Here is a 20,156-nt window from a genome sequence, read left to right on the forward strand (position 1 = left end):
TGTGTGTGTCCGTCCATGTGTCACATGATCACAAATCTCAACTCCTTTTTTTCCAAACTGCAAATATTCTTTTTGCCCCTCCTTGGGCAGGCGTAGCAGCTTTTGGTTGTTTTCGATAAATCAGTCTGTGCTCTCCTATCCCTATTCAGTTATTAATTTCAGTAGAAAGCTATTGTTGTCTATCATAGACATTATCACAGTGTATTTGTTTATTTATGAATTTGTAGTAAATCTCCAAAGTTCACATCTGCACAGATCGTTTAATCCATCCGTTCAATTTTCATCACATTTTACATTCCATAAAATTAAACTATTTAAAAATAGTTTTTTTTTATTAGGTAAATTAGACGTGAAAATATAACCTGCATTTGATGTTAGACCAATCGTTTGAAGTTTAATACTGCAAAAGTTACTCAGCAGTGATCATCATCAAACAAATTTACAGCAGTATTATTCTAATTGATTATATAGATTAGAAAAAGAGTTTGGGAAATAGAGGATTTTTGATTAGCACTGTTTAGGAATGTTAAGCTGGTGTGTGTGTGTGTGTGTGTGTGTGTGTGGCGCAGCTGACGCTGTCTCCTCCCAACGCACATACACATTCCCCTCTGTCTCCTCCTCACACAGACAGATGGCCGTCACGCAGGAAGGGTCAGTGTTGGAGGTTTAGCTTAGGAGCGTGGGAAAGTCTTCAGCTCAGTTCACCTGCTACCAGAAAGGCCAGAATTGAGGCAGCGTTTGACAAGCAGTGACCCGTGCTGAATAGAGAAGTTTAGAATGACCAGAGCACAGCAGAGGACTGAAAAAAAGAAATGAAAGAAAATGGGAACAAATCTCACTCGCAGTAGGAGCACTTGCTTCTGAAGAGAAATTAGCATCCCACAGCAGAGCTAACATTTTCACAACATTCATTAGCATCAGACCACAAAGAACTGTACGTGTAGCGTTGTATAAATGTGCTAGTGTCTTTTAGCAGTAACAGGGAATCTGTGCTCATTAACTCTGTTATTTTGGGGGGAGTTTCATACATTAAACCATCATTTCTTTAGTTCCATTTGTATTTAGCTAGGACATCACATTTTTTTTTAATTTTATAACAATTCAGAGATTTTACTGGCAAGGGAATATTTTTTTTACTATTTCACCAACATCTTAATCCTCATATACATTTCATCTTAACTTGTGGAGCGACCTATTTTTGTTGACATTAAGATGCATACAGAAATGCGTATAGGGTTGTGTCATTTTTATTTCCTCAGGTTCAAAATCACCTGTAGATTCAGTGCCTCCCTACAGATGTTCAAAGTAGAATAAGAAAACAATGCAGAGACTGGAGCAGGGAATTGTTATTATAAGTACAATATAGCACTGTAAATATCATTTCAGCCTTCATTTAACAGATTCTTTTTTTTTTTTTTTCTCCACCATATTTTGGTGTTTTCCTTTAATATTTCCTGCATTTTTAGGGAAGAGGTTGTTTACAAGTGAGAAACGTCCATAGATAGGGCTAGACAGACTAGAAAGCGCCATTAAAAGGAACAACAGGGGTGCGGCCTGGTCATGACAAGGTGAAATAACAGCAGATAGCCTGCTCTCTTTGACAATGAGCAGTCCTCAAATACAGATGGGTGCTGGGCTGTGTGTCCAAACAAGCTCCTCTCATCTCCAGCATGAGGTCTGTTCTGATGGAAACTCTTGGGTGACACAGCTGAAAGTGCCTCACCTCCAAGCTCCATTCATTGTGCGTGAGCAGCAGAGCTCCGAGGAGGTTTATAGGTTTATATGGCCTCCATGATGGACTCAAGAGATGCTTGTGCAGCCTGTTCCAAGGTGGCGCAGAGCACGGAGTTCCACCTCTTTGTTAAAACCCACATGGCCAAGAGTGGGGAGAGCAAGAGGAAGCCTGGAGGTGCTGGGAAGTGCTATTGATGTCTAACCCCTTTAGGACTATTATTCCAAACAAAGCACAGTCACAATACCCCCTGGGGTAGATGACACTACACTGAATGGCCACTTAGGTGGGATTTAATGGGTTAACACCACACAAAAGGAGCTCTGGGGATGCAGCCCAGCAGGAGCAGCCACTGGAAACCCTCTCTGTCTGCGCTCGCCCTCCACCACTCCGGCCTCATGCCGCCCTGCTCGGCCCTACCAACGCCGCGCTCACTTCTGACATATAGAAGGATGGAGGAGTAGTAGTGGTGGTGGTAGCAGTAGTGTGTTTGTGTGTGTGTGATATTATGATAATTTTGTCAAGACCAACCATTTTCTTTGTGTTTATTGTTCAATTGTTGTGTAGCTGTTTGTAGATAAATGTAAACTGTTGGACAGTTGGGGCCATCCTTTTGTTGTCATGCTGGGCGAGCTCCTAAATGGGATGTAAATTGGAATGCTGAATTGTCGTTGTTGTGTTATCACTGTGTGAAGTTGCCTTGACAGAGCTCTGGCATTGAACTGTGGTGTGTTAAAAATGGTCACACTTGAAATGTATACATTTCACTTATTGTCACCAGCGAGTAAAGAAATATCGACTAGGATGTTACTTTTTTGATTCCGTCCCTGAAACTATGTGGATGATTTCATGAAACTGGTGTAAGATAGTGCAAGAGCACAGGAAGAGCCTGTTCCATTTTAGAGCAGATGTGCAGCTAGGGGAGGATTCTGGTTTAGTTTTTTTGTTGACTTTTTAACACTGTGAGAGGACATATTGGCCATGCAGGGGTCTGCAGTCTGAGTGTCTCTGCGGTTTGATTTTTTTATCGCACATAATTTCAGGACAAAAAGGCAGTGCAATTTGAACAAATTTGAACAGCAACTCGTGTAGTTCGTTTGACTGAAGGGGATCCTGATCATTTTCAACAAACACTAGAATTGCAGCTTTCAGTGTTGGTCTATATATTTTTCATTCATGATGGAGATTTGCTTGCTTGCTCTCAGACGGGGCTGGATACGTATAGCTTTAGTCCTCTGTCAAGTATGCCTGTGCTAATAGTATACTTTCAAATGGCTGCTAGATGCAATGTAAATCAACTCTAACTTTGCATGATCAAGATCCTTTGTCCTCAAATTTAAAACTCATTTCGATTTAGTTTACCCCAAAGTATCCCCCTGTATTAATACAATTGCTTTATTATTCAGATATTGTTCTTGGAGGGGTCTTTTGATGATATTTTGATGTTTGCTTTCATTCACTTATAACATTGCATTTTGAGTTATTAATGCCCCATGAGCATATTTTCAGTTGTGCAGACAACAGACAACCGCAAATGCATTACTAATGATCTCCTTTGACCTTTTGTGAATTATCTCAAGATGATGGAAATGGCTGCTGTGATTTTATACAGCTCTGCATTTGCACCAATTGTATAGCCAAGCTTATCGCAATTCACCAAAGAATAGCAGCTGCCTCTCCAATGAGGGCATAGTCCAGAATGCAGGCAGAATAGATGGACTTTCTCAGGCTTTCCGAATAGAAATATAAATCGAATTATTTCTGTATTGCCACATATTTGAAATTACAGAGGTAAATTAGCAGTTGTATGCTAGATGCAATTGCTTTGGTTTCAAGTCTGCTCGTTTTTGTCAGACAATATCTTCCTGCCTGTCTTTATACATACCCACTTGAAATGGGCCATCTGACCCAAACATTAGCACTAAGATTTCATGATTCTGTACTCAGAACATTTTTGCGGGCAAAATAGGTCTTCTGTCAGTAATTTTTTATTATAAAATGATGCTGTTGCTAGACCTTTATGTTGTCTACAGATTGAAGATTAATAAATCATATTAGATGAAATATATATTTACCTCAAGAAACATTGAAGTTCAGCCATAGACCGAGGTCTTTCTACTTTGTTTGTATTCTTATTGTCTGCCATGTCATCCTTAACTAAGCTGCTCTTTTTTGTGTTTATGATCTGATTAGTTTTATGGACAGTCTACTGTGAAAATGCCTCGTCACAGCAGTCTGCCCATTCTTTCGTCAGTTTATGAGTCTGTCCCCACACTGTCTGCACTGTCAGACATTTCATAGTTGCTTTGTATTATTTAACTGCCACCGTGAGTCCCCCTCTGTGGGATTTATTTGCCAGAACATCTCGTTTTGGATCTCTCAGATTTATTCAGTCTGGAGTCTGTGCATTACATTCTGCACGACATGTTATGAATATTATATTATTGAATATAATAGTCAATATATTATTAATTGCAGTTATAATATTGTAGTTAATTGCAACAAATTTACATTTAATTTACACATAAATTGAATTTAAATAATTGTAAAATGAAGAATTGATTTCATTATACAAAGGCCATTCTCAGCCAGAGAATCCACTGCACATTTTTCTGATTTCATCCCATGGTTGCTGAGTGACATTCAAATGAGTTGACAGTCATATTAAAATTTGCTGTGGTCTCCTAATTATGAATATGACCGCCAACTTATTTGAAAGTCAACCATAGGGTGACATCAGAAAAAATGTGCAGTGGTCTCTTCATTTTTCCCAGAGCTGTATTTCATGTCAATTCCATGTAAGACAACCTTGAGTTTGAATAACACTAAATAAGTTTTGTACATACTAATGTATGAAATATACCCTGAAATAAATAGAAGAGTATGGATTGGAATTTTCTGTGCGTGAGGTTTCTTTAATTGTAATCCCTTGTAAGAGGTGATAATGGCATTCACTTTCTCTTGCTTCCCTCATTTAAAAACACAACATTGCCTTGGCCATTAATAGGACTTGTGGTAATGGCAGTGAATGGTGGCCTCAGCCATCAAGATTGGGTTATCAGTTTCATGCTGCCTTTTGTGTGCCTCTGCCCTCGGGGAGTCCGTCAGCTCGTCTGGCATCTGCTGCTCCCGGGACCAGCTTTTCCTTTTCTTTCTCTGTTTTTGTTGTGGCGTTGGAGGACCGCCCCGTTTCTATTCTGTTTATTATCAGACAATTCTTGGTAAAATTGTCCCATGACCTCTGTGCCTGGGTCTGTTGCCATATAGCAGGGTTTGGAAGCCTAGCACAGTTTTAAGTGACAGTCAGGTCAGGAAACAACTGTTACTTGGCAAACACTGTAGAGACATGAGCTTTGTGTGGAAACAACCACAATGCAACATTTTAAATTCACAATCATTCACTAAATGTATGACCGTTGGCTGTCTGCAAAGGTTAGAATAATATGTTTATATCATATTTTCCTTTGAAAATATTCGAGAGTGGGTGCAAAAACAAAACAAAGTCTGTGCAAAAACAAAAAAAAAGTGAGACGTTGGAATAGAATACCTGTGGAAGCTCACAGTGTTCTAAACCCAATACCATACCATTGTCCACTGTATAACATTTCTGTTAACTGTAAAATCATGTCTGCAATTCTGTTTTTCAAAAGGAATGACTTCTGTGGGAGACATAATGATGTTTGATAGCAGCATTTATGCACAGGTTGCTAATCTATCTAGGATATTAAGAAGTCATTAGTGTAGTAATTTAAATTGTCCCTCTGATTGTGCAACCATGTGAAGGAGTATTGAATGAGAATAGTACAAACTTCTCAAGACCAAACATACTGTTTTTCTTTTCTTTTTTAATTTCCTCCAGTTTTCAGATGAATATTTAGATGACCCATTTTGTATGTGTTTACAGACAAGTTTATTTCAGTTCACAGGGGTCATACCAAGCATTCCTAGACATATAGCAATAATGCATGAAGTTTTGGCCATCTCCATGCTATGACGCAGCACCCAGCACTAATTCATTACATACTGAAATGTTGAAGGACCTTTGTGAATGATTTGTCATTCTCTACCATATTGGCTGCATGGTCAGAAACAAGAAAAGTAATTAAGCTAAAATGTCATTTGAATTCATGTGAAATGCTTTCAGAAAGCCAATCAAGAGAATGTGTTCACTCGCCTTGTGAAATGCCATAAGCATCGATCCTGGCATAATGCCTTATTTAGTCACATGGAGGGTTATGTTTATTTTGTAGACTTGATCATTTGAAATTCATAAAATATTGATTTTTTTCTTTCTCTCTAAATCCAAACTACCACGCTGGGTAGCAGTCTTTCCTTTGGATGTTATGGCAGTTCATCAATACATGCCCCTCAAAGATTACTGCATTGCTGGTACACTTCAGTTTCCATCAAAATCTGCCATTATGAGTGTACTGTCCCTTATTTGTGACTATAAAAATGTGGCATGATCCTACTATAGACAGAGGGTAATAGTCTGATGTTGTGAAATTCCCTGCAGATTTAGTCGTTTTCAAATCAACCTGTAAGCCTGAATAAAGGGAATCACTGTAAAATAGCAATAGTGCACCTGTGTGCTTTGCGAGCATATTGATAAAGAAGGCAATAGGGAAGTATGACAAATATTTGAACCTAGTTCAAATTTTCTCACATTATTGCCTACATAGAAAGATCGGGAAAGACTCGTTTCTGGTCTCTTTTGTGTGTGTGTGTCTGTGCGTGTGTGTGTGTGTGTGTGTTTGTGAGAGGCAAAAAAGGGAAAAATACCAGCCCGTGACTCAGCATTGTACATACTCTATTGCCTCTGCCTGTTTCTGGATGGTCATTCTGCTATTTATTTTCACTTCATAACTGAAAAGAAGCCACATGTACACAAGGTGAAAAGAAAAACTAAAAGAAATATACATGAACATTGTTGGACACTAAAATGGATCGTGTGAATGGGATTGTATTCTTCTGCCATTCTCTATTTATTCATAGAAAAGCGATGATGTTGACAGGATAATTGTGTTTTGTCTAGGGTAGTGCAGTCAAAGCCCTGTGTCTATTTGGTTTTTCTTGTGGTAAACTGTGGTCCCAGTAAGTGTGGTCAGTAAATAGGCACCACACAGCTGATAGGAGTTGCCTCAGTTCACCTGGAATTTCCACTTCACAAGACATAGCCCATTTTTGATTCAATTTGTAGATTGTATATTTACATTCTGGTTATGCATATGTGGAGTATCCAGGTCATACATATACTATTTGCCACGCATTAACGCAATCCATAGAGCTGATGGAGTCCCACACAGGGTGAGGTTGTCTGCCTCTCAGCTGTACTTTGTGAACTTGAAGTAGTTCAGTCCTCTGGTCACTTCTTCCATCCAGAGGAACGCAGTGCCTTTAAGCCACAGCCCCAGTATGCTGATTGTGTGAGGGTTTCTTCTCCACTATAGAAAGGCTTGGCCTCTGCAGGCGTGTCAGTCAAGAGCAATTACTATTGCCTGGCTCTCATTCAGCTGCGCACATTTGTTTTAGTTCAATCTGTCAGAGGAGGTTTATCTTGGCAAATGGGACATATTTTTGTGCAATTTTCTTTTGCTTCATCACAGTGTTTTCTTTGTCACTTCTCAGATAGCAAATGTAGCTGTATGTGGACTTGAAGGCTTCGACAAAAGAAGGGCCAGCACTAACTATTTATCCTGGAGACTCTTAACCTAAAACATGGAGTGGCTTGGATCCTTACTGAATATCCATCATAGTGAGGTTTTTGGGGAGCATTTGCTCGCGCTGATTGACTTTTAGTGACCTCGGCGCCAACCATCATTTGCTCTGTTCTAGTCCACCAACAGAATGAGGAGATGTCTTTAAGAGGGAATCAGGAAACAATGACACAGTGTGTGTGTGTGTGTGTGTGTGTGTGTGTGTGTGTGTGTGTGTGTGTGTGTGTGTGTGTGTGTGTGTGTGTGTGTGTGTGTGTGTGTGTGTGTGTGTGTGTGTGTGTGTGTGTGTGTGTGTGTGTGTGTGTGCGCGCTTGTGTGTGTGTGTGTGTGTGTGTCTGTGTGTGTGTGTGTGTGTGTGTGTGTGTGTGTGTGTGTGTGCGCGTGTGTGCGCATGCGCGTTGATTAAAATGAGATGTTTTTCAGGCTTTGTTTGAGATGGCTCTGTGTGTGTGAGCGGCTTGTTGTCTCGCGCAGCTCCCCTGCTCTTTGCTCTCCACCTTCCCGTTTGCGGCTGCAGATCCTGCAGCTGCCGCCAATAAGTCCCCCTAAAATGGTGTCCGTGTTTAGTCTGGCACGCAGCGCTGCCAGTGATTGGCAGATGGGTCAAACAAAGTCATTGCGTTGGCCCTTTTCCCATCCCAGCAAATCTTCATGTGCATTTTACTGGTGGTATCAAGCAACCCCCCCTTCCTCCACCGAAGCCCTGGCTAGGACCAAAACAAAACAGAATTGAACCCCCTCGCCCACACACACACACATGCACACACACACACACACGCACACACACACACACACACACACACACACACACACACACACTCCCCCACACACACACACACACACACACACACACACACACAACCGTAGCTACCCTGGAGTTGAGTGGCACATACATCAATGTAAGAAGTGCTAAAGCTCAGCGCATGGGGATAAAGTGAGGGAAGGCGGAGAGACAGACATGTCCAGTCCAGCTCTAGCGCTGAATTATGAAGTATGGAATATGAGTGGCCCTAAGAGCGGGGAAGTAGAAGCCTCCTGTTGCTGTGAGCGTGACGTTAACAGCAGAGATTTAGCTATTTATCAAGCGCCAGAGGGGCTTTGGCCTCTGACAGGTTTACATCTGGAAAAGTGAGGGGAAGCCAAGTGGTTGTGTGTGTGCTCTGCATGGCATGGATCCCCCTCTCTCTAGCGCCTGCAACACACACGCAGGTGAGTCACAGTGCTGAAACAGCTCTAAATGAAACCACCACTGTGTCCAAATGGCTCAAGGCGTCCGCAGGCTAAAGGCGTGGGTGTGTTAGTAGTTAACTGTTATACTGGTACAATTTGTGTGATACACACTGTGTTTTTTGAAGAAATTTTGGCATATGTGTTGTTGCAGGCATTCTGCAATGTGCTTCAAGTTATTGTCATTACCACACAGATGGCTGGTTTAGCAGCCCCATCAGTAAGCAGCGTTCCCTTTCCATTTGTTCAGTCTCGGTCAAGCTCCGGTGAACTTTGACCTCAGTCTGCTGGCCCTTAGATATGAAATCCATGGGGAGAAGGGGGCTGGGATTTGGTGGCTGGAAGGGCAAGTGTGATCGATCTAATAACTTCAGCCTTCTGATGCTGATTTTCAGCTCAGAGCAGTTTTATTGTGCTCTAGCTTACTGGATTGTCTAGGTCTTGAATAACATTTAGGTAAAGCCACCAGAGATGATATATACTATATTATATATATATATATATATATATATATATACTGTATATATATATATATATATATGTATATATATATATATATATATATATATATATATATATATATATATATATACTGTATATATATATATATATATCCTCTACTATTCCTGTTATTACAAATGTTGCTATTCTTTTAGCTCATGATAACACATACTGTGATGTGTATGTGATAATTCCTTCATGACATTATAGAATTCTGTTGAAAGCGATCAACGGATCACAGTTGACTCAGTTCATTTTTTCCCCTTTGTCAGTGAAATCTCGCAAATGTTTTGGAGACAGGATATGGCACACGGAATAAACGTGGATGGCTGTGATCCGCACTGCTGTTTTTGTTATTATTGTTATTCTGATCTTGTTTTATTATTCTTGGAGGGGAAGGATCTTAGGCGAAGAATTTTGCAGGTTTGGTTACATAAACATGGCTCTGCAGAGCTGGGAGCAGAGCGCTGGGAGGAGGGGAAGCACATCTGTCAGAAGGAGTAGGGGTTTGTGTGTGTGTGTGTGTGTGTGTGTGTGTGTGTGTGTGTGTGTGTGTGTGTGTGTGTGTGTGTGTGTGTGTGTGTGTGTGTGTGTGTGTGTGTGTGTGTGTGTGTGTGTGTGTGTGTGTGTGTGTGTGTGTGTGCGCTCCTTTAATAGAATTCAGACTAGGAGTCTTATTTTGGCAGGGCAAAATGCAGCCCTGTGCGTGAGTCATGAGTTCTGTCATATGTTTGAGTAATTGCTATGAACCCACTGACTCCCCCCATGCATGTAATGCTGCCTTGTGGCCAAGTGGCACGTGAGCACTGCTGTGCTCTCTCTCTCTCTCTCTCTCTCTCTCTCTCTCTCTCTCTCTCTCTCTCTTTCTCTCTCTCTCTATCTCTATCTCTGTCTCTGTCTCTGTATCTATCTCTCTCTCTCTCTCTCTCTCTCTCTCTCTCTCTCTCTCTCTCTCTCTCTTCTCTCTCTCTCTATCTCTATCTCTGTCTGTATCTATCTCTCTCGTTCTCCCTCTGTTTCTATTTCTCTGTCTCTCTTTCACATTATCTCCCTCCCTCACCTATTGCCTTTGTCTTATTCTCACTCCATCGTAAATACGCACAAACACATGCAGACAGACAAACACATCACACACACACACACACACACACACACACACACACACACCCCTCAACACCAACCTCTACTGTCTGTTCTTGTCCATTCAGCTTGAGTTATGGGAACTGTCCTGTTGGTACACTTCTCTTACATGTAAACAATACACATCCATAGTCATACTGTAATCTGATTTGTTCTCTCTCCGTCGGTGGCGGTGTGTGTTGTGGTTTCCTTGGCTCTGTGTACATTTACTGTATGATTGACTTTCTGTTGACTATCACATGTGTGTGAAATGTGAGGAGACTGTTTACATGGTTCGCCTCGGCTTTGCAGTCTGTCAAAAGCCCCCTCATGTCAAATGGTGACGCAGCATGAAGAGTTTGCCTCTCTGCTGCTGATATGGTTGACTAGCCGCCACTGTTTGAATATCCCATAATGCAGTCTGGGTAATGCTTTCAGAAAAAAACAAAGAAAAATCAAAGACTGACCAAAAAATGCGACGGAAGTTGTTTTATTGACTGTCGACTAACACAGACCAAGTCAAAGCCTGGCTTTCTTGCATTTACAACTTGAACAAATGGAACAATAGTGCCAAAAAGCCATACTGTATGATCTACAAATTATGTAGTTGCTATGTAGTTGTAGAAACAATTATGTGCATTTTTAAAACCAACGAAAGAAATGCAGATTATCTTTAAATTATTTCCATTTTTCTTTCATTTTTTTGGACCTGTCCTTTATTTATTTGAAAGTAGCATTTTTGTTTGCTAAATTTTGTATTTGTAAAATTGAAAATGTGAGGGTATTGCTGAAACAACTTTGTGATGTTATGGCAGTTCTATAACTCCATGCACTAGCTGATACATTAGACTAGCCACTCATGTTATCTGACACTACACTATACTAGTGACTACAGGATGGTGGGGGTTTTCTGTAAAGACTGACTGTAAAAAAAGAATAATTTTCTACCATTTCTTTGCATTTACTGAAGTAAACAGACACAGGTATATCTCAGTAGGGAGCTTTTGTCAGACACTTAACATTTATGAGCGATAACAAGCAGCTCACTGTGCACACTTGCCCCTAAGCATGCCATTGTAGAGGTGTTTTGTGCTTGACAGTAAGAGTCTGAACTCTAATACTGGAATGATTTAGATTTGTTTTTTTTGTCCTTTCTAAAAAATTGGACCAAATGAAGGTTTAAAAATAGGGCCTGTCTTAAACAATCCTTAATAGTTGTAAACACGTGTCAGTTTGAGCTGCAGTTGCTAAGAGCTTCGCGCCCTTGTGAAACCCAGCATTAGTATTCTGAAACTGAAGCATGTAATGTGTGGATGTATCTGTAATGATGAAGTCTAACTCACTCAGGCCAACCTGTAGATCTCAAGCTTCTACTGACACTTGTTTTGATTGACTGATATAGTGCACCCTTATTACCATGACAGCTGTTTTCATTCCTTCATAAGCATGTTGGCTTTTTTCTTGTGTATTTTTACTGCCTGTGTTTGTCTTGATTACTTACGAGGATAATCAGTAATTTCTAGTTTGGTAATGAATACTTTGTATGACGTGACCACCCGTTCACCCTCATATTTATATGTGCAGCATGCACAAACACAAGCGGAGACGTGGAGCTGAGATATGCTTTGTGGCTTTTGTAAGCAAAACCACTGATCCATCTCCTGATTTACCTCTGTACGCTGCCCAGTCCCCTCTGGAATGTCTGAGGCTCCCTCGGGCAAACATTTAACCTTAGCCTGGCTATGCTCTCAGAAACCTGGCATGACTTCAGTCACAATTTGCTGGTCATTAGAGTTAATGGAAGTGGCTACTCAGAGGGAGAGAGAGCCCGACAAATATGTCAGCAATGCCTCTCCATTCGGCCCTCGCTGCAAGTGTTCAAATGTGTCCTCGCCCAAAGATCCTTGGTGCATTACTGGCATTGCTGCATTGTGTGAGGACAATTTGACTTTTACAATGCCCCCCTAAGGAGCACAGCAATCCGAGAGAGAAAGAGAGAGAGAGAGAGAGAAACAGACAGACAGACAGACAGACAGACAGAGAGAGAGGCAAAGAGAGAGTCAGAGAGAGAGAGAAAGCGAGAGAGCAGTTTTGCTGATAGCAGCTCAGTGGCCCTTGGTGTGGTTGAGACCCACGCTGGGTAAGGGTCAGCTGCTCTCGGAGTATGTGCTGGGCCTGGCCCGGATGACCCCTACATGAAAGGGAGCTCTGTCTCCGAGGCAAGTGGAGGCATGCAACATGAGCATCGTATTTACTTTGGATACAGTAGGCATTCCTGATCATCACCACATTAGCCAGTGCAATTTCATCTGTCCTGATGGCCAGGGGAAACAGGCGGCCGGCCAGATGGACGTTTCCATGGCTCCCGTAGCGTACGACCCCCAGCCACCTGAGGTGCTATGCTTGCTGGATTTGATTCGTTATTTTGCTTCTTTTCACCCTTCCAAGCAAGCTGAAGGCAGGCGGGCCTGGGGTCCTCTACAGAGCTCTGGGGTGCACGCATGGGACCTTGTGGATGCCAGTTGTGTGAGAGAAGGGACTAGCAGGGAGAGAAAGACAGAGAAACTGAAATCTCTCGCTACATTTGGATCCGTGCATCCGGGCATGTTACGTTCTTATCTGCTGTAATTTATGTGCTTCATTTATCTATTGTGTATGTTTTTTTACCTTTCAGTGCTCAGTGAATGGCCTCCTTTGATCTTTCTTTACTTAAAAAGGTCTAATTGTACTTTTGGAAGTGTGACAAGATTGCATACATGTAACAATGGCACAACAAGCTATTGTGCCTTATCCAAAAAAAAAGAAAGAAAGAAAGAAAATATGACATTTGCATGTTTTTGGCATTGGACTTTGTTTGATATTGTTCACTTGACTGATTGTACTGTTTGTTTTTCTTTTTATCATTCCAGTTCTATCAAGTCCATACATGAAACCCAAAGGGACAAGACATTTCTAGGTAAGGTGTTTTCTCTTTACTTCTAAGAAAATGCTTGGACCAGTAGAAGAGTGTATTTCAATTGAAGCAGAAGCTCTGCCGTGTGGTTTTTTCCCTCTTTTTTTTGCTAGTCTTGCCAACGTCATGGATGAGCCACTTGTCATAAACCCGTAGATCCGAACTTGTGGTCATTTGCACAGCACAAGCTCGTGTCTCTGGGTCTCTGGCTCTGTGGCGTGTCATACATCCTTGATGGCAATGAAAGCTCCTCTCCCTGAGATTCTGTCAGGCCGCCGCTAATTCATTCCAACCTTTGCCGTTTTCCAGGTAATGTGATATCATCTAGGCAGAGCCATGAGTGAGTCTGTTTTTGGCATCTTTATAAGAGTATTAGGGAGGATTTTCCAGCGTCTTTCTGGAACACTGTTTTAAGAGGCATGTAAGTGAAGATCATGGGTCAAGGAATTCTTCTGCTCATAGTGCAGATACAATCTCAAACCATTGAGCCAGATGTTTTGTGGATGTGTTTGGTTTTGTCATTTCTCATTGATGCGATTCCAGTGGGACTGTGTGATGCAGGTTTTAGATTCAGAATTACTGCAGAGTTTTTGGCTGTATATTTGCATACCCATTGAATGGAAATGTGGCCCAAGTCAAACGGTTGTCACTTCAAATGTAATGAGACAAGCAGGGTTCTAATGAAACCATTTTATTTTTATTTATTATAATTCAACAGCAAGACAAACCACAATCTTAATGAGAAATTGTGTGTATCCGGGTTGAGGTAGTAGGTTGTATGGTTTAGAATTACACCCTGGGAGTTAACTGTACAACCTTCTAGCTTTCCTTGGAACTCACCTAACTCATCCAGCAACGGTCAAACCAGGATAAGATCTCAGCTAATCAATACAACTGGGAATTCAAAAGGATTTCGGCCATGGGGTTCAGTCTAGTCAAGTTCATATATTTTTTTTTCTTTCGTGTTCTTTTTACTGAAATGAACACCAACCCCTCAGTAATACAATTTGGTCCCAGGAATGACTGTTATTTAAACATGGGAAGCAAATGAAATGCATAGTAAGTGCAAGACATTCAAGGGTTGTTTCATTTGTCAGTTCCAGACATGATCACAACCAAACAGGATGCCACAGAGGGCCTCTTCTAGCGCTTTGTCAGGAGGCTGTGGGTCCAGTTGTCTCAGGCACACACTGTCCACTGATTTACCACTTCCTTTGCATCTAATCAATTCATTAAAGCTGTTCATTAGGACGAGGGGCATTCTCGTGTTCTGAGCCAGCCTCTGATTGAGGTGCTGTCCAATTACCATCTCATTCACACCACAAAACACACAACCCTCAACCCAAGTAATGGCTTAAATGAATCAACCCCAAGGATCAATTAAACACAGCGTACACCCTACAGGCATCGGTCTCTCATTGGCCTTGACCCTGATGCAGGGCTGTGCCATCTGTAGGCAGAGCAGGAAATCACTGGCAAAGAAGCGGGCACTTGAGAAGTCCATTCCACGTGGATATACCTGGGCTCCTTCAGGGGAGACACTATGAGGACCACTTGAGCTCAATATACATACTGTATGACTCTCTGTCTCTGCTTTGGTCTGTTGGAGTCTTCTGTTGGAGTCTGTAGAGAATTGTGTCAACAGAATTCAAAGTAGTTGCTGACTCGAGAGCAGATCTCTCCCTGAGTTGGACATCCAGATTCACACACACACTGGTCACATCAGACCAGGAAGAGAACTGATCCAGGGTCAGCTGTTGTGGAGAGATGTTGTTTAGCTCCTTTGGCTAATCTGGCAGGAGCATGGTAGATTTAGTAATACGAATTATGGTTGATTGAATTTCACATGAGATTTTCTACGAAAATGTTATGTGTTTGCATAGTTTTCTTCTTTGGCACAGGGCTATGCATACTGGGGCTTACTGTAGTAAGAGGTGTTAGAACTGTGTCATGGTGTTGGATTCTTACAAGCAAGCTGAACGATTCAAGGGCCCCATTGAGTTCTCAGAGATAGTATGATGTAGCATGACTTGGATTTGCATCCCTCCTCTAAGCTCTGCTCTGGTATTGTTCACTTGGTCATGCAGTGTCAAGTTCATTCTCTTTCTAAGTTGTCTTGCCACCGCGCCTGTTTATTGCCATTTCCATTGTTATCTTTGGAGGAAGCCAAGCCCTAATTAATGCTTTTAGGAAACTGGAATTGTGAAAACATGAAAAAATAACCTTTGTGGTGAAAGGTTTTCATTATTATATGGCTGGTTCAAAAGCTAAAGGACATTTTTGAACGTTTTCACTGCTTCAATACCAAAGGTGCTTTGTGTTGTATCCATGAAGGTACATTTTATTCAGTCGACTACACTTTATATTGAATTGAATGATTAAATAAAGTTATTTTATTTAACTTCACTGCCCTGTCAGAATCTATCATAGAACCTCTTGCCCGTCGGTTTTGTGGATGTCGCTGGATTTGTCTGCAAGGTCCGCCGCATTCCAACTGTGTCCAGTTCTTTATCAGCTCATTCATCTTCTCAAAGCTGTGTGGACGTCATTGACCTTCACCCCACCCAGACACATCTCTCATGCAGCCTGACACATTCCTTGTGAGCTCAGGCCAGTGGACGTAGAGGAAAGGGCACATGTAGATGACCTGCTAGTGGGGCATACCTTCGACTTCCTGAAGCTTTACCTTTGCGATGGGGAGAGAAAGTAACAAACATGCCTAGCAGCAGGCTGTTTTATACCCAATAAATAAGGATAATATATACATGCTGGACTGAGGTGACATTGATTTGTCTGGACCTGGTCCTCCCTGCGCTGTGTCAAGCACTTTCTCCAATCAATGCAGCCGTGACCTCCGACCCCCCTGGAGAAATCGATGACATTGAACGGCGGGCCAGCATCAACAAAATGGCCCTTGACCGTTGTCTGGTGTGACAAAACATGATGGTTATTAATACTCTCACACACAGACACTGTCTGGATGGGGCTTCTAATGACCTATAAAAGTGCTCCAGTGCTGTTATATGTGCCGCTCTAATCAGCCCCACTGCACTGCCTACATTCGGAGGCTCAGAAACTCATTTTGGGGTTAGGCGAGACACTTGAACGGAATTATATTTTGATTCAGTTTTGTTTCTTCATTTCAACATGAATAATGTTGTGGACACTATGTTGTCTGTAGTATTACAATAGGACCTTTCATTAAAGCATGAAGGAAAAGGTAGCTTTACCTACTTAGCTGTCCATTGCTGTTGTAGATTATTTGTCAGTGCTGTCATAAGTATAATAGGCACACACTGGGTTTGACAAATGTTCTCCTAACATTGGGATCAAACTCTACTTGTGGTGAAATTCATACTGTCCTCTTCGTCCCTATCACATTTCTTATGCTCCAGCTGTGTAGCACTCTCTCTGCTAGAACTGAAGCACACTGATGACATATCAGGCAAACAAGGACAATATATATATATACATATATATATACAGTATATATATATATATATATATATATATATATATATATGTATATGTGTGCGTGCATGTGTGTGTGTGTGTGTGTGTGTGTGTGTGTGTGTGTGTGTATATATATATATATATATATATATATAAAAGAAAAGCAGCAGCATATAAATGTGTGGAGGTGAAGGGGGATCACAGTTGGAGCCCATACTCTGCGGTGGTGGTAATAGAGTTGATTGATTACAGCCGCCAGTTTAAGGCCTCTATTGATTTCATTTGCTTTAATATTCCTGTGCTCCCCGAGCCTCTCGCCGCCCAAGCACAAATGGACTTGGACTTGAAACACAAGCTCATACAGAAATGACTCCTCCTTATTTGGCCTCGGAAAATAAACGTCTCAGAAAGGGCTTCAGATCTATTAAACTGCACAACCCAGCATAGAACAGATGGACTTGAACATGCATTCAAGAGTATTGCATGTATTGATTTACTGTGGGCTGAGCTTGTTTAGTTTATTTGGTCATGTTTAAAACCCGAATTGCATTGGTGAAATAGTTAGTATGGCTCAACAATGAGTAATTACAAGTTTTGTTACAATGTAATTACACAGCCAAATGAATACAAATCTGCGTTCTGTCCTACGGATATTACATTTTCATCACTGTACCACATCCTTCCTTCTCTCCACTAAATCTTTTGCATTGTTTGTGTAGAATGTCGGGGATGGGAGTAAACAAAGGATATACAGTCAAGCTGTGCTCCTGTGACATGTGACTATCCCTGCCTTCCGTCAAGAGAGCCAAAGGAGCTTTGTTCTCCTCGTGAGACCAGACCATTGATTGTTGAAGGGTCAGTGGGAGCTGTGTGGACACAGAAAGAGAGGGCTAAAGGAAAAGAGAGGTGCGGAGAGATTGAGAGAGAGAGACAGAGAGAGAGAGAGGGAGAGAGCAGCAAAGTGAGGTGAGGTTAGGGAGGAGTGGAAAGTGGAGGGCTGGTGCCGCAGTGCCGTCTTCACTGTCTGAAACTCGGCTCACTACGGCAGCATTGGGGCGCTCACAGCACCCAGCCTGCAAGTGGCTAGCAACAACTACCCCCTTCTGCGGTAGGAGAATTCTTCCCTCTCTCTCTTTTGCCAATCATTTATTTGCTCTATTAGACTCATTTGGGTCTCAGCGTCATTGTCTGTGTCAGAGTGGCAGCAGTCCTGTCTCTGGCGCGACGCAGTGTCGCCAACCCCCTCCCCACCCCCAGACGCCCATGCTTGGCTGCCATGGAGATTAGATGATGGACGTGACCAGCAATCCAATCACGGGCGGAGAGCGAATGAGGGAGCACCTGCATTCACCCCACCTGCTCCCTCGTTCCCCTCCTCTCCCTCCCTCGCTCCCTCCCTCCCGCCGCCCGCTCCCTCCTCCTCCATCTCAGCCTCCCTCTGATGCGGCGGCGCCTCCTTCCCCTCTAAGATGGCTCCTGATGGCGCTGAGCGACGGCAGCGGCGGGGCTGATTGCAGACGTGTAGGCTTGTGGAGTAGTCGGAGGAAAACGATGATGCCCCGATTATCATCTACTCAGCTCTGGGATTCTATCAAATCATTGGCATCCCTCCCTTCCACCTCTGTCCCCCCCCCCCCCACAGTCCACCTCCCTCCTGGGAGCACGAGGGCCTGGGGAGCTCTGGACACGGCGCTGGTGGGGGGAGGGGTGCGGAGGGGGAGAGGCTGATGGACCAATATCATTTAGATTCTCGCCTGATGACAAGTGACTTGCTCTCCATCATAGGGGCTCAATAGTAGAAATCTCATAGTAAAAATAAAGCGCTGCATGTGTTGTCGACAGGTTGGAGGTGATCTCTCTGGGGTTTCTCCCTCGTCTGATGTACATGTGTGTGCTGAGGAGAAAAATAAATGCAGATGGCGTCCTCCACACTAGCGGTCTGGTCTACCTAGAACTGACAACTCACTCGTGTCCCACTGTGTGGGGGTGCAGCGGGTGGCTGTGTCTGTGTCTGTGTCTGTGCTGTCAGTAGGAGGGAGATGGGGAGTTTGGTGCGGAAGGGGTGGAGTCCTTATGGTAGTGCATTCCAACAAAATGAAGTCAAAATGGGTCTGCTTGAGTTATTGTCTAAGTCGTTTCTTTTTTCTCGTCGTCAAGCCCGTTTGCCTGCGCTACAGAACAGGGACCTAACTGGCGCTGTACGTCTCGTCGTATAGAAATGGCGTAGCGGCGGCGGCGTTCTCAATCTTGTAGTGTGCAGACAGATAATTGTGTGAGGGGTGGAGGGACAGCGCTGCCCTCTGCAATCCCAACATCAGCGTGCTGGGGGGTCCGGCGGTGTGAGGGGGGGGGGTGGGTCAGCAAGTGTGTGAGAGATGTGGACTGATGACCTGTATTTTGCAGTGCGGACAAAGAGGAAGGAATGACTGTCTGGCTTGTGGAAGAGGGGGGTGGTGGGGAGGGCTGGATTGTTCCTCCAGGCACACAAAGCCTTATTACAGCCGAGCAAGATGCAGCCTCTGCTCCAGACTCCATCCTCTCTAGCGTCATTCGCACAGAAGAGAAGAGAAATCAAAAAGTCTTGCGAGACTCGGCTATTAAGCCTCGTCACCACCATTCCGATTCCCTTTTTCTCCTCTCCCTCCCTCCCAGCACGCTGGCTTTTTTCCGGGGTTCCTTTCTCTTTTTTTTGCCTCATTGTGCGCAGTGATTTGGAGCAGCGCTGCGGCTCCACTCTGGGCTCCCCGGCTCTCTGTGACTGGCCACTGAGCCGCTCGCTCTGTTCGGGACCAACTTCAGCCGCGCCACGCCGGACTCCGCACCGCGTCTGGCCCCAGTCTGGCACGGAATCAGTCGGGACCTTACCTTGGCCGCTTCGAAATGAAAGGAGGGAAACGAGACCAGAGACTTGCTGCTCTTCTGTTTCTCTCTCTTTGCATTTGCTCTCTCTCTCTCTCTCTCTCTCTCTCTCTCTCCCCTCCCTACCTTTCTCCCTCCTTCCCTCCCTCCCTCCCTCCCTCTCTCCCTCCCTCCCTCCCTCGCTCGCTCACTCGCTCGCTCTCTGCACAGGGTGAGAGGTAGGACAGGGACAGGAGACGGAGGCGGTGAGTGGCCCGTGTGCAGCACACAGGCAGCCTGCTCCAGCGTCCTCGTCTGCCGGGCGGCGCCAAGCGCAGGCTACCCGGGCGAGCCGTGCCGAGCCGTGCCGCTGGAGGCTCCGCGAGTGCCAGCACGCGCCGCTGATCTCCATTGTGGTGTGTGTCGACGGGGCAGGGCCAGTTAGTCGTGTCTCCAATGTGTCGCCGGTTCAGTTCTGCAGGAATTGGACCGTGAGTGTGTGCGTGCGTATGTGTGTGTGTGTGTGTGTGCGTGTGTCCGCATGTGTGTGGGCGCGTGTGTGTGTGTGTGTCTGGACGTCTGCCGGCGGCCGCACTCCTCCCGTTCCCTGAGACCC

The 20,156-nt window shown here is 43.6% G+C and overlaps 1 long non-coding RNA gene across 1 annotated transcript in view; it reads left to right on the forward strand.

Moving 5' to 3' along the window:
• The window catches only part of LOC134099786 (uncharacterized), a 42,216-nt gene that overhangs the window by 18,007 nt on the left and 4,053 nt on the right, over window positions 1-20,156 (forward strand). Inside the window, exon 2 of the long non-coding RNA XR_009941160.1 lies at window positions 13,206-13,252. This is a non-coding gene — a long non-coding RNA (uncharacterized LOC134099786). The remainder of the gene's footprint in view (window positions 1-13,205; window positions 13,253-20,156) is intronic.

This window comes from Sardina pilchardus, chromosome 13, assembly GCF_963854185.1.
Source record: "Sardina pilchardus chromosome 13, fSarPil1.1, whole genome shotgun sequence".
NCBI classification, from domain to species: Eukaryota; Metazoa; Chordata; class Actinopteri; order Clupeiformes; family Clupeidae; genus Sardina; species Sardina pilchardus.